Source organism: Melanotaenia boesemani, chromosome 13 (assembly GCF_017639745.1).
Source record: "Melanotaenia boesemani isolate fMelBoe1 chromosome 13, fMelBoe1.pri, whole genome shotgun sequence".
NCBI lineage: Eukaryota > Metazoa > Chordata > Actinopteri > Atheriniformes > Melanotaeniidae > Melanotaenia > Melanotaenia boesemani.
Window position 1 is genome coordinate 7,668,182 of NC_055694.1, and position 13,974 is coordinate 7,682,155.

General features: G+C 52.9%; 4 non-coding genes across 4 annotated transcripts; 2 read left to right on the top strand and 2 right to left on the bottom strand.

Moving 5' to 3' along the window:
- Nucleotides 1–7,430: 7,430 nt before the first annotated feature.
- Nucleotides 7,431–7,549, bottom strand: LOC121652415. The gene has a single exon (XR_006012601.1). It is a non-coding gene; the product is annotated as a 5S ribosomal RNA (ribosomal RNA).
- Nucleotides 7,550–8,042: 493 nt separating this feature from the next.
- LOC121652427 lies at nucleotides 8,043–8,161 on the top strand. Its single transcript, XR_006012613.1, has one exon. It is a non-coding gene; the product is annotated as a 5S ribosomal RNA (ribosomal RNA).
- Nucleotides 8,162–12,708: 4,547 nt separating this feature from the next.
- LOC121652416 lies at nucleotides 12,709–12,827 on the bottom strand. Its single transcript, XR_006012602.1, has one exon. It is a non-coding gene; the product is annotated as a 5S ribosomal RNA (ribosomal RNA).
- A 493-nt stretch (nucleotides 12,828–13,320) lies between these two features.
- LOC121652433 lies at nucleotides 13,321–13,439 on the top strand. Its single transcript, XR_006012619.1, has one exon. It is a non-coding gene; the product is annotated as a 5S ribosomal RNA (ribosomal RNA).
- The last annotated feature ends 535 nt before the right edge of the window (nucleotides 13,440–13,974 follow it).

The window sequence follows — 13,974 nt, forward strand, 5'->3', positions numbered from 1 at the left end:
CATTTACACATTTACCTTTGTCTTGTCTATTACAGCAAAACTAGGCTTCTGCCACTATTTCTCATGCTCACACTGTACAAATGTGCATGTATCTTTCTGCGTGTCCAGCTTGACTACAAATATACAAGCAAGGAACAAACGTCTGCTTCTTTGTTTACAGCCACCCAGTCTGAGAGACGCACTTTCATGAGTGGAGAGAAAGCTGACGGATGAACATGGGCTGCTCATTCCCACTTGACAAGCAACACACCTGTCTCACAACAACAGCATCTCAATGAGGTGTGTTGCACGAGGGAAAGCTCTATAAAAAAATATTAAAAATCAGCAGGACCCTGGCCCTGGAAGACCAGGACGGAGGAGCTCTACGTTAGTGCTGTTTCCAAACAGTAGAAAGAGATGGTGACAGCACACAGAGTATAAAAACGCCGTCTAGGCCTGGCTCTCTCGCTTATGGCCATACCACCCTGAACACGCCCGATTGGCTGATTGGGGCCAGGTGTGCAGGAGTGGCAGAGTGGTGTGTGGGAGCTGAGGAGCAGCAGCAGAGGTGTTTGTGGTGAGTTGTCTCCTTTCCTTGCGGCTTTTTCTTCTTTTCTCCACGGTTTTCTTCCCTTTCTGCTCTCTTTTCGGATACAGTTTGTGTTTGTTTGATTTTTTGGCACTGGGCTTTGGTTTTGTTTGTTTTGGTGGGACCTTTGGGTATTTTGCTGAGTTTGGTGGTGCTCTTTCCTTGCAGCAGGTGAGTGCGGGGTGTGGTCTTTAAACCCCCCCCCCCCCCGGTGGCGTTGTCCGGGGGGAGGCTGTCTCGTGTGCTTTTTCTTTTCTTGTGTAGGTGGTCTTCTTTGCTGGCACAATGGTTGAGCCGGGAACGGACGGAGAGCAGCGGCAGGGCCAGGCCCGGCCAGGCGGTGGGGGCCTGGTCGCCTATAGCAAAGACCTGACGCTGGTGATTGAGGTAGAGGGGGAAGAAGCTGTCACGGTGCAGCAGTTGCTGCATTCAACCAAGCTGGTGTGTGGCGGGATCCTGGGCTGTCGACAGCTCGGACAGAGGGCGTATGAGGTCACGACGAGCAATGAGGCGGCGAAGAGCAAGTTGTTGGACGGGTTCCGGATTGGGAATAACAGAGTGGTGGGTCGCAAGTTGTTGAATAATGAGATGGTGGTGTCATTTCTGAATTTGCCTGTTTACATTTCAGATGGAGAAATATTGGAGAAGCTGAGAGGTTGGGGGGTGGAGCCTGTGTCCGCCGTCCGCAGGAGGATGTGGCCGGGCACGTCAATTGCAGACGGCACGCGTTTCCTGAAGGTCCGTTTTACCGACGTGGTCCAGTCACTGCCATATTCGGCCAAGTTTGACACGGCGACAGGGGTCCAGTTTTTCAGGGTGGTCCACGATAGGCAGCTCCGGGTTTGCAGGCTGTGCTTGCAGCCGGGACACATTGTGCGTGATTGTCCGGATTTTCTCTGTCATAAGTGCGGCAGGCAGGGGCATTACGCCAGGGAGTGCGGGGAAGTGGGGGAGAGGTGCACGGACTGCCGTCGGCCGGCGGCCGCCTGCGCCTGCGTCCCCGAGCTGGTGGACACGGACGGTCCCCGTCCAAACCGCGCGGTGCCCGAGCCCTCAGCTGTGGAGTGGGAGGAGGTCGTGCAGGTGGAGCAGGGGGCCCACCAGGCAGCCTCCGGGACGCCGGGGGGTGTACATGAACAGGTTGAGGGGGTCCAGGGGGCTCCTACAGTGGGTCCTGCTGGAGACCCGACCCGGGGGGCTCGAAAAATGGGTCCTGCCGTGCCGGAAGGCGCCTGCAATCAGGTTCCGGGGGTCCAGGGGGCTCGAAAAATGGGCCCTGCTGGCGACCCGGCCGGGGGGGCTCCAAAAATGGGCCCTGCCCGTGAAGTGGAAATTAAAGCTGTTGGGGTACGGGCCAAGGGGGCTTCTACCGCCGTGAGGGGGGGGGCCTCGATGGTGGAACGAGACGATGTGGAGGTCGTGGCCGAGTCGGTGCTGACCCCTTCGGGCGTGGCCGAGGCGGCTGCGGTGGCCTTCCCCAACAGCCCATCTTTGTTCGTGGACACGCCTGATCCCCCCGGCGTTTTCCCTGAGACCGACTCCGACATGGAGTTTCAGCTGGTGCAGGCGCGAAAGCGGGTGACTGGGGACACGTTGTCCGGCAGGCGGCGGAAGCTGCATAGGCGGAAGCAGTCGTGCTGAGGGGCGGTCCGCGTATCAGCCTACTCTGCTTCATGTTGTTGATGTCACTAAATGTAGGTGGGTTGCGGAGCAGACGGAAGCTGGAGGCTTTCTTCTGCTCCCAGTCCTTTGATGTCTGTTGCCTGCAGGAAACGCGGTGGGATGTGGGGATAGAGAGGAGGGTGCGTCAGCGGTGGCCGCAGGGCATTTACATGGCGCATGGCTCTGCACGCTCATGCGGGGTAGCGATTCTACTCTCCGATGAAATGGCGAGGGATACGTGCGTAGTTCACGCTGACCCGGGGGGTCGCCTGCTGGTTCTGGACATTCTGGTGGACCGGCGACGGGTGCGCCTTTTTAATTGTTATGCACCTAATGAGGAGGTGGCCCGTCGGGCGTTCTTTCTGAGCCTGCAGCCATGGCTGGACGTGGATTCTGTACTGGTGGGCGATTTCAATGTAGCGTTGACGCGCCGGGACATTTCGGCTGCGAACGTATGGCGTACTGATGTCAGCAGGACGGCGCTCTTTGACATCATGGCCGCTGCCGACATCATTGACGTGTGGAGGGTGTTGAACCCTTTACGGGCTACGTTTTCCAGGCGGGCCGTGGTGCTGGGTGCCCTGAAGCAGGTGCGGATCGATCTCTGTTTGGCCGGGCGGGGTGTGGTGCCGCTGATACGCCATGTGGCGTACAGGTGCACGTGCTACAGTGACCACGACATGATGCGCATCGTGATTGAGCCGAGGTGCCCGCCACGGCCGGCGGACCGGCTCTGGTGTTTCAATGGCAGCTTGGTGCGGGATGTCCGCTTCGTCTCCATCATGTCGTCGTTCCTGGAGCGGGTGGCTGGGGAGGTCGAGTATGCGGACTCCCCCTTGGTGTGGTGGGAAGGAGTGAAGCGGCGGATCAGGCTGAAGACGGTTCGCTACTGCTCGGAGAAGCGGTGGCGAGACGACGCGGTCGAGCGCCAGTTGCGAGCCCGGCTGCAGGAGGAGCAGGACAGGTTGGCGGCGGACCCGGCGCACGACTGCGGCTGCTTGCACGCAGTGACGGAGCGGTTGCGTCTCCTCGACCAGCGGCGGTGCGAGGGTGCGTGTGTCAGGGCCCGGGCCGGCGCGATGGTGGCCGGTGAGCGCTCGGTGGCGTATTTTCTCAGCCTCGAGAGGCGTCGGCAGGCCAGGCAGGTGGTCGACGCGGTGTTGGACAAGGGAGGCGAGGTGGTGTCGGAGCAGGGGGGCATCGTGGCGGCGGTTCATGCCCACTTCGCGGAGCAGTTTGCCGGTGAGCAGGGGGATCTGGCTGATCCCTCACCGTTGCTGGCACGCTTGTCGCGGTCGGTTTCGCCTGGGGACCGTGATGCCATGGATAGGGAGATCACGGCATCGGAAATCGAGGCGGCGGTGGGGGGGTTGGGCCGGAACAAGAGTCCCGGGGCGGACGGGTTGACGGCCGAGTTTTATCGGGCATTTCGGGCCCAGCTCCTCCCGTTGCTGCTCGTGGTGTACCGCGGGGTGACTGGCGGCCTTGCCATCCCGCCCTCCTTCTGCGCCGGGGTCATTAAGCTTTTGTACAAGAACAAGGGTGATCGCCAGACTCTCGGCAATTACCGGCCTATTAGTCTGCTTAACATGGATTATAAGGTCCTGGCCAAGGTTTTGGCCAACCGCCTGAAGGCGGTCGTGGCCACGATTGTCCGACCCAGCCAGGCGTATGGTGTTCCCGGACGGTCGATTTATGACACCATCCTGGTGGCCAAGGAGGCCCTGGCGAACCTGGCCCAGTCCGGGGGGGTCTTTGCGAGCCTGGACTTCGAGAAGGCGTTCGACCGGGTGGAGCACGGCTTCCTGTGGCGGGTCATGGGACGGCTGGGGCTCGGGCGACGGTTCATCGGGTGGGTGCAGAAGTTGTATGGCGCTGCAACTAGCCGCGTGAAGGTGAATGGGTGGTTGACGGAGGCCTTTCCCCTGCGGCGTTCCGTCCGGCAAGGCTGTCCGATGTCCTCGTTGCTTTTCACGGTGGCTATGGAGCCGCTGGCGGCGCTAGTCGATGCCGACGTGGACATTCGGGGGTCCGTTTCTCCATCAGGGCGGCAGGTGCGGATCCTGCAGTACGCGGACGATACATCTCTTCTGGTGTCGGATGTGGCCGGTCTTCGGCGTGCTCTGGAGCGCGTGGAGGAGTTCTGCGCCGTTTCCGGCGCCAAGGTGAATCTCTCCAAGTCCAGCGTGTCCTATTTCGGTCCGGCATTGGCCGTGCCAGCGGTTCCGTTGATGCGCGTGCAGTCGGGCCCCTTTGACTACCTGGGGGTGCAGCTGGGGGGCTCCGAGCGGGAGGCGGCGGGCCGCACATGGGCACGGGTCATTGCCAGGGTCAGGGCCGCGGTGGGCCTGTGGCGGATGCGGGCGTTGGGCTTTCGGGGGCGTGCAGTTGTGGCCAATGCACTGATCGTCACGCAGGTGTTCCATGCTTTGCACGTCCACGCCATGTCGGCGGGGGTGCTGGCCACCTTGAATCGTCTCCTGGCGACGTTTGTCTGGAGGACGCGACGGATCATGGTGGCGCGCGCCACGGCCGTGGCCGACTACCATTTGGGCGGGCTCCGTTTAGTTGACATTGAGGTGAAGAAACAGGCATTTCGGGTGCGTTTGCTCGCCCGCTTCCTCCGGGACCCCGGGGCACTTTTCTGGCATGGGGCTCTGGAGCGGGCGGTGGGTGCGTGCGGCGGTCATGGGCTGTTTAACCTGTGTGGGCTGTTCCCACGGGCGGCCATGGGCCGCCTAGGTCTTGGCGCTTTCTGGGAGGAGGTGCTGGTGGCCTGGCATCGGTTTCGGCCCCTCCTCCGGGCACGGGTGGGTTCCAGGGAGGCGGTGATGCGGCAGCCGCTGTTTTTCAATCCAGACCTTCGCCACGACGGGCGGGTTTTTCAATGCGCGTCCCTGCACCGGGGGGGTGTGTGCACGCTGGCTGAGTTGCTGGACGACAGGGGGGTCCTGGATTGGGTCGGGGTCGTCGGGAGGTTGCGGCGGCTGGGGATTCGGTTCCGGGCCGGCGTGGTGAGGGCGGTGTGTGACCGGCTGGTGGTGGCTCTGCCACCGGAGTGGGTGGTCTGGGCACGTACTGGTGCGGGGTCGTTGCCGGCCATGGACCCCGTGCCGTCCTTCCAGTTGAGCGATGGCTGGACGGCTACGTCTTTGCTCGAGCTCCCCACACGTGGGATCTACCGTGCTTTGCTGCAGCCGGTCGTGAGAAAGCCGGCGGCTCTGCGTCGATGGTCGATCTGGTTCGGCCCCATTTCGGTCCAAGAGGTATGGGGGTCCATTACGTGCCCGTTTGTTCCCCCGGCATGTCTGGACACGGACTTTCGGCTCCGGCATCGCCTCCTGTATACGTCCGTGGTCTTGCATCAGCTCGATGGGGCTCGGTGGTCTCGGGACTGCGCTCGGTGCGCAACGGGTCCTGAGACACTTGAGCATCTCTTCCTCACGTGTCCGTTGCTAGCTCCGTTCCACCGCCGTCTTCGCCACCTGTTGGTCGCGCGGTGTGGGCTGCCTGTGGCGCAGGCCGTGCGTGATGCTCCCCTGCTGTTCGGCTATCTTTCCAGCGCCCTCCCTGGTTGTAATACGCGTCTGGTTAATTTCGTTCTGGCCGTGGCGCGGCACGTGTGGTACGTCTCCCGGAATCTCGTGCTGTTCGAGGGGCGGCGCGTAGAGCCGTGGTGTTTTTTCCGACGCTATGTCGCTATGTGCCTCCATGCATTGTTCCGAGCGGACTACGAACGGTTTCAGGACGTCTTCCTCCAGGGCAACACCCTTCTGTCTGTGTCAGGACGGCGCCTGGAGCTCTACTTCTAGCCATTGTGTGGGACTGTGAGGCCGCTGGTCCTTCCCTGCTGCATTCCTGTAGTGTCTGTTTGATTTGTGTTCTATTGTTTGTGGTCTTCGGGCTGCTGTGATGTTTTGTACTTTTTCATAATAAAAGATAAAAAAAAAAAAACACGCCCGATCTCGTCTGATCTCGGAAGCTAAGCAGGGTCGGGCCTGGTCAGTACTTGGATGGGAGACCGCCTGGGAATACCAGGTGCTGTAAGCTTTTGCACCCGCCTCTACAAAACTGCAGAGGGCGCTGCTGCTGCTGCTGCTGCGACAGACAATTAAACACTACACTTATCTTTAACTTGATTCACTCATCATTCATAATACACAACCAAAATACAAACACTTAGCCTCACTTTCATGTCAACCAACTAGGAATTCTACTTGGACTAATAGGGAGGAAAATTCCTCAGCTCAATTAAAATGCTTACCGTTCGGAACAGATCAAACAGTGACATCACACACTAGCTGGTGCAAAGAACATACACACATCAAAAGGTGACATCACACAGATGAATATGACATAAAGGTGGAACAAAGATCAATGATCACACACACACACACACACACACACACACACACACACACAAACAAACAACAAATCACAGACTAATGTGGTACCATAAAGATAGCACAAAGATCATACACGGATCAAACAACGACATCACAAAGATTTGTTTCACATCATAAAAGTGCCACAAAGATCATACACAGATGATTATGACATCATAAAGGCTGAACAAAGATTCAAGTGTGAAATCACACAGATGACAATAACATCAGAAAAGTAGTAAAAAGATCATGCACAGGTCAATCACTGACATCACACAGACAAATGTGACATCATAAAGGTTGTAGCACAGATGGTGCTACAATAGTATTTCGCAACCCTGTGATAATATGCAATGTAACAAAGGATGTTGATTTTTTTGGGGGGGGGGGGGGGTTTGAAGCAAAAGTAACAGAGAAAAACGTAATAATAAATGGTTTTAAAGAGTGCATTAGCATTGAGCTCAGCAGTGAAACTGATTTACATCTTCTACACAAAGAGGTTGTTACGTGGCAGGTGACTGCTGTGATTGAAATAAAGAATTTTCTTGTTGATTCTGTAAGAAGATTGACAGCTGTGCATGTGAGAGGTGCAGGTAAAAAAGAAGTTTTGTGAACACACTTGAAGTGTGTGTTCCTGTGTATATCAATATAGCAAGAAGCTCCATACGGAGTGATGACGATTGTGTTGAAGCAGCACATGAAGCATTTGTAACGGTAATGTTTGTGTAAGTTTTAGTTTTGTCATTGTGAAATATGAAGCTGTTTGGAGTGATGCTGCAGCAGCGCCCTCTGCAATTTGTAGAGAGGGGTGCAAAAGCTTACAGCACCTGGTATTCCCAGGCGGTCTCCCGTCCAAGTACTGACCAGGCCCGACCCTGCTAGGCTTCCGAGATCAGACGAGATCGGGCACGTTCAGGGTGGTGTGGCCGTAAGCGACAAGAGACGCGAGAAAATATCCTTTTGTACGTCATCCAGCAGCAGCATTTACACATTTACCTTTGTCTTGTCTATTACAGCAAAACTAGGCTTCTGCCACTATTTCTCATGCTCACACTGTACAAATGTGCATGTATCTTTCTGCGTGTCCAGCTTGACTACAAATATACAAGCAAGGAACAAACGTCTGCTTCTTTGTTTACAGCCACCCAGTCTGAGAGACGCACTTTCATGAGTGGAGAGAAAGCTGACGGATGAACATGGGCTGCTCATTCCCACTTGACAAGCAACACACCTGTCTCACAACAACAGCATCTCAATGAGGTGTGTTGCACGAGGGAAAGCTCTATAAAAAAATATTAAAAATCAGCAGGACCCTGGCCCTGGAAGACCAGGACGGAGGAGCTCTACGTTAGTGCTGTTTCCAAACAGTAGAAAGAGATGGTGACAGCACACAGAGTATAAAAACGCCGTCTAGGCCTGGCTCTCTCGCTTACGGCCATACCACCCTGAACACGCCCGATCTCGTCTGATCTCGGAAGCTAAGCAGGGTCGGGCCTGGTCAGTACTTGGATGGGAGACCGCCTGGGAATACCAGGTGCTGTAAGCTTTTGCACCCGCCTCTACAAAACTGCAGAGGGCGCTGCTGCTGCTGCTGCTGCGACAGACAATTAAACACTACACTTATCTTTAACTTGATTCACTCATCATTCATAATACACAACCAAAATACAAACACTTAGCCTCACTTTCATGTCAACCAACTAGGAATTCTACTTGGACTAATAGGGAGGAAAATTCCTCAGCTCAATTAAAATGCTTACCGTTCGGAACAGATCAAACAGTGACATCACACACTAGCTGGTGCAAAGAACATACACACATCAAAAGGTGACATCACACAGATGAATATGACATAAAGGTGGAACAAAGATCAATGATCACACACACACACACAAACAACAAACAACAAATCACAGACTAATGTGGTACCATAAAGATAGCACAAAGATCATACACGGATCAAACAACGACATCACAAAGATTTGTTTCACATCATAAAAGTGCCACAAAGATCATACACAGATGATTATGACATCATAAAGGCTGAACAAAGATTCAAGTGTGAAATCACACAGATGACAATAACATTTAGATTAGATTAGATTCAACTTTATTGTCATTACACATGTACAAGTACAATGCAACGAAACACAGTTTGGCATCTAACCAGAAGTGCAATAAGCAACAAGTGCAAGATATATATTATATACAGTATGTGCAAATGACTGTACAGTATGTACAAATGTGCAATGTACAAAAGCAAAAAAAGTGATTATCACAGTATGATGATTTAAGTACTATGAGCATAATATACAGATGGATATGTGTATTAATGTACATCAGTATTTACAAGTCTTTATGTAACTTAGTCACTAGTGCAGTGGTCATTGAAATAGTGCAAAGTAATGAACGGGAGTCTAACTAAATAAACAGTGAAGTGGAAAGGCTAGTGGAATGTTCAGTACATAGTACTCGGTCAGGTCGGGGGGTGTGTGATGGGACGTAGTGTGGTATGGGGTCAGTCAGTGGGGGGCAGAGTTCAGCAACGAGACAGCTCTGGGGAAGAAGCTGTTCCTCAGCCTGCTGGTCTTTGTCCTGAGGCTTCTGAAGCGCCTGCCAGACGGCAGGAGTGCAAACAGTCCATGTGCAGGGTGGGATGAGTCTTTGAGGATGCTGCGAGCTCGACGCAGACAGCGTTTCCTCTGGACTTCCTCGAGGGCTGGAAGTGGAGACCCTGTGATGCGTTGGGCAGTTTTCACCACCCGCTGCAGCGCCTTGCGATCTGCGACAGAGCAGTTCCCATACCAGACCGTGACACAGCTGGTCAGGATGCTCTCAATCGCACAGCGGTAAAAGTTCACCAGGATGGCTGAAGACAGGTGGTGTTTCTTCAGCGTCCTCAGGAAGAAGAGGCGCTGGTGAGCCTTCTTCGCAAGGCTGGAGGTGTTGGTGGTCCAATTCAGGTTCTCCGAGATGTGGATCCCCAGGAACTTGAAGCTGGAGACACGTTCAACTGCCATCCCGTCGATGTGGATGGGGTCATGTGTGCCTCCTCTCTCCCTCCTGAAGTCCACGATGAGCTCCTTGGTTTTCTTTGTGTTAAGGAGCAGGTGATTGTCTGCGCACCACGTGGCCAGGTGCTGAACCTCCTCCCTGTAGGCCGACTCATCGTTGTTGCTGATGAGGCCGATCACCGTGGTGTCGTCAGCAAACTTGATGATGGAGTTGGATCCATGTACAGGCCTGCAGTCGTGGGTGAAGAGAGAATACAGGAATGGGCTCAGCACACAGCCCTGCGGTACGCCTGTGTTGAGTGTGATGGTGGAGGAGCAGGTGTTGCCTGACCTAACATGCTGAGGTCTGTTGGTCAGAAAGTCCTTTATCCAGAAGCAGAGGGGGGTGGTGATGCCCAAGTCTCCAAGTTTAGTGATTAACCTGGAGGGTCTGACAGTGTTGAATGCTGAGCTGAAGTCAACAAACAGCATCCGTGCGTATGTATTGGTATTGTCCAGATGTGTGAGCACAGAGTGCAGCGCTGTGGAGACTGCATCCTCTGTACTCCTATTGCTGCGGTAGGCAAACTGATGTGGGTCCAGTGTGGGTGAAAGGCAGCTCTTCAGATGTGACAGGACTAGCCGCTCGAAGCACTTCATCACAATGGGTGTGAGTGCGACTGGCCGGTAGTCATTCAGGCATGCCGGACTGGAGTGTTTTGGTACCGGTACAATGGAGGTGGATTTGAGGCATGTTGGCACAGCTGCTTGGGTAAGGGACAGGTTGAAGATGTCCGTGAAGACCTCTGCGAGCTGCTCCGCACATGCTCTGAGCACACGACCAGGGATGCCGTCTGGGCCAGCAGCCTTGCGTGCGTTGATCTGTTTCAGTGTGGTGCAGACGTCTGCAGTGGTGAGTGTGAGGGGCTGATGGTCTGCTGGGAGCCGAGTGCTGGTGACTGCTACAGTGTTATCCCCGTCAAAACGAGCAAAGAAGTCATTTAACTCATTTAAAAAGGAAACATCTGTGGTGATCATGGATGAGTTACCCGATTTGTAGTCACTGATGACCTGGATGCCCTGCCACATGCGTCTGGGGTCGGAGTTGGAGAAGTGTTCCTCCACCTTCAGCTTATAGCAGTGCTTGGCCTTTTTGATGCCCCTCCTCAGGTTAGCCCTGGATACGCTGTAAGCCTGTGCATCACCTGATCTAAAGGCGGTGTTGCGGGCTTTCAGCAGGAGCCGTACCTCCTTGTTCATCCACGGCTTCTGATTTGGGTACGTGGTGATTCGTTTCTCCACTGTGACACTGTCAGCGGTGATGTTGATATATTCCAGTACAGAGGAGGTGTAGAGGTCAATGTCCGTGTGAGAGCCGCAGGTAGCCTGAGTAGCAAACATACTCCAGTCTGTGTTTTGGAACCTGTCCTGGAGTATAGAGTCTGCTCCTTCTGGCCAAACCTTGATGTTTTTCGCTGATGGCTTCACCCGCTGGATGAGTGGTGAGTACTTCGGGATGAGAAATAGGGAGAGATGGTCTGACTGTCCGAGGTGGGGGAGGGGGGTCGCCTTGTAAGCCCCAGGGATGTTTGTATAAACGTGATCTAAAGTTTTGTTTCCTCTTGTTTTGCAGGAAACATGCTGGTGGAATTTTGGAAGTACTGTCTTTAAGCTTGAGTGATTAAAATCACCGGCCACTATAAAGGCAGCTTCCGGATGGGAAGTCTGTTGTTTGCTAATGGCTGCATAAAGTTCTTTCATAGCTAGCTTAGCATTAGCATCAGGGGGGATATAGGCTGCAGTTACGATGGTAGAAGTGAACTCTCTCGGCAGATAAAACGGTCTACATCTAACCATGAGGAACTCTATGTTAGCTGAGCAGTGTCTCCCGACAACGATAGAGTTCGTACACCAAGCTTTGTTGATATAAATACACAGTCCTCCGCCTCTTGTCTTACCAGAGTCATCTGCCGTTCTGTCTGCCCGGAGTGTTTGGCGTCCGGCTAGCTCAATAGCGTTGTCGGGTACGCCGCCGTTTAGCCATGTCTCAGTAAAGATCATGACATTACAGTCCGTGAGTCTCCTGTTGTTGTTGATACGGAGTCGTAGCTCGTCCATCTTATTCACCAGGGACCGCACATTAGCAAGGAAAATGCTGGGTAGGGAGAGCCGGTGTGGTGTTAGCTTTAGCTTAGCTCTTAGCCCACCTCGTTTCCCCCGCCTTTGTTTACGGTCTCGACGCCGCCTGCGAGCACTTCCGCCCGGCCGGGCAGAGTGTGTAGCCTCCGGTGTCCTGGCGATCTCAGGGACGAGACGAAGACTCAATAAAAAACTATCAGATTGTTGCTGTCCGATGTTCAAAAGTTCCTCTCGGGTGTAGGGTGTAAAAGACAAACTATTCCGTACGAACAGACCCGAGATAAACAGGTAGATCATTGCAAAATTGCAGAATCTGGAGAGACGCTGAGCCTCGCTATGTACACGCGCCGCCATCTTGGTTGTTGAATCAGAACATCAGAAAAGTAGTAAAAAGATCATGCACAGGTCAATCACTGACATCACACAGACAAATGTGACATCATAAAGGTTGTAGCACAGATGGTGCTACAATAGTATTTCGCAACCCTGTGATAATATGCAATGTAACAAAGGATGTTGATTTTTTTGGGGGGGGGGGGGTTTGAAGCAAAAGTAACAGAGAAAAACGTAATAATAAATGGTTTTAAAGAGTGCATTAGCATTGAGCTCAGCAGTGAAACTGATTTACATCTTCTACACAAAGAGGTTGTTACGTGGCAGGTGACTGCTGTGATTGAAATAAAGAATTTTCTTGTTGATTCTGTAAGAAGATTGACAGCTGTGCATGTGAGAGGTGCAGGTAAAAAAGAAGTTTTGTGAACACACTTGAAGTGTGTGTTCCTGTGTATATCAATATAGCAAGAAGCTCCATACGGAGTGATGACGATTGTGTTGAAGCAGCACATGAAGCATTTGTAACGGTAATGTTTGTGTAAGTTTTAGTTTTGTCATTGTGAAATATGAAGCTGTTTGGAGTGATGCTGCAGCAGCGCCCTCTGCAATTTGTAGAGAGGGGTGCAAAAGCTTACAGCACCTGGTATTCCCAGGCGGTCTCCCGTCCAAGTACTGACCAGGCCCGACCCTGCTAGGCTTCCGAGATCAGACGAGATCGGGCACGTTCAGGGTGGTGTGGCCGTAAGCGACAAGAGACGCGAGAAAATATCCTTTTGTACGTCATCCAGCAGCAGCATTTACACATTTACCTTTGTCTTGTCTATTACAGCAAAACTAGGCTTCTGCCACTATTTCTCATGCTCACACTGTACAAATGTGCATGTATCTTTCTGCGTGTCCAGCTTGACTACAAATATACAAGCAAGGAACAAACGTCTGCTTCTTTGTTTACAGCCACCCAGTCTGAGAGACGCACTTTCATGAGTGGAGAGAAAGCTGACGGATGAACATGGGCTGCTCATTCCCACTTGACAAGCGACACACCTGTCTCACAACAACAGCATCTCAATGAGGTGTGTTGCACGAGGGAAAGCTCTATAAAAAAATATTAAAAATCAGCAGGACCCTGGCCCTGGAAGACCAGGACGGAGGAGCTCTACGTTAGTGCTGTTTCCAAACAGTAGAAAGAGATGGTGACAGCACACAGAGTATAAAAACGCCGTCTAGGCCTGGCTCTCTCGCTTACGGCCATACCACCCTGAACACGCCCGATCTCGTCTGATCTCGGAAGCTAAGCAGGGTCGGGCCTGGTCAGTACTTGGATGGGAGACCGCCTGGGAATACCAGGTGCTGTAAGCTTTTGCACCCGCCTCTACAAAACTGCAGAGGGCGCTGCTGCTGCTGCTGCTGCGACAGACAATTAAACACTACACTTATCTTTAACTTTATTCACTCATCATTCATAATACACAACCAAAATACAAACACTTAGCCTCACTTTCATGTCAACCAACTAGGAATTCTACTTGGACTAATAGGGAGGAAAATTCCTCAGCTCAATTAAAATGCTTACCGTTCGGAACAGATCAAACAGTGACATCACACACTAGCTGGTGCAAAGAACATACACACATCAAAAGGTGACATCACACAGATGAATATGACATAAAGGTGGAACAAAGATCAATGATCACACACACACACACACACACAAACAAACAACAAATCACAGACTAATGTGGTACCATAAAGATAGCACAAAGATCATACACGGATCAAACAACGACATCACAAAGATTTGTTTCACATCATAAAAGTGCCACAAAGATCATACACAGATGATTATGACATCATAAAGGCTGAACAAAGATTCAAGTGTGAAATCACACAGATG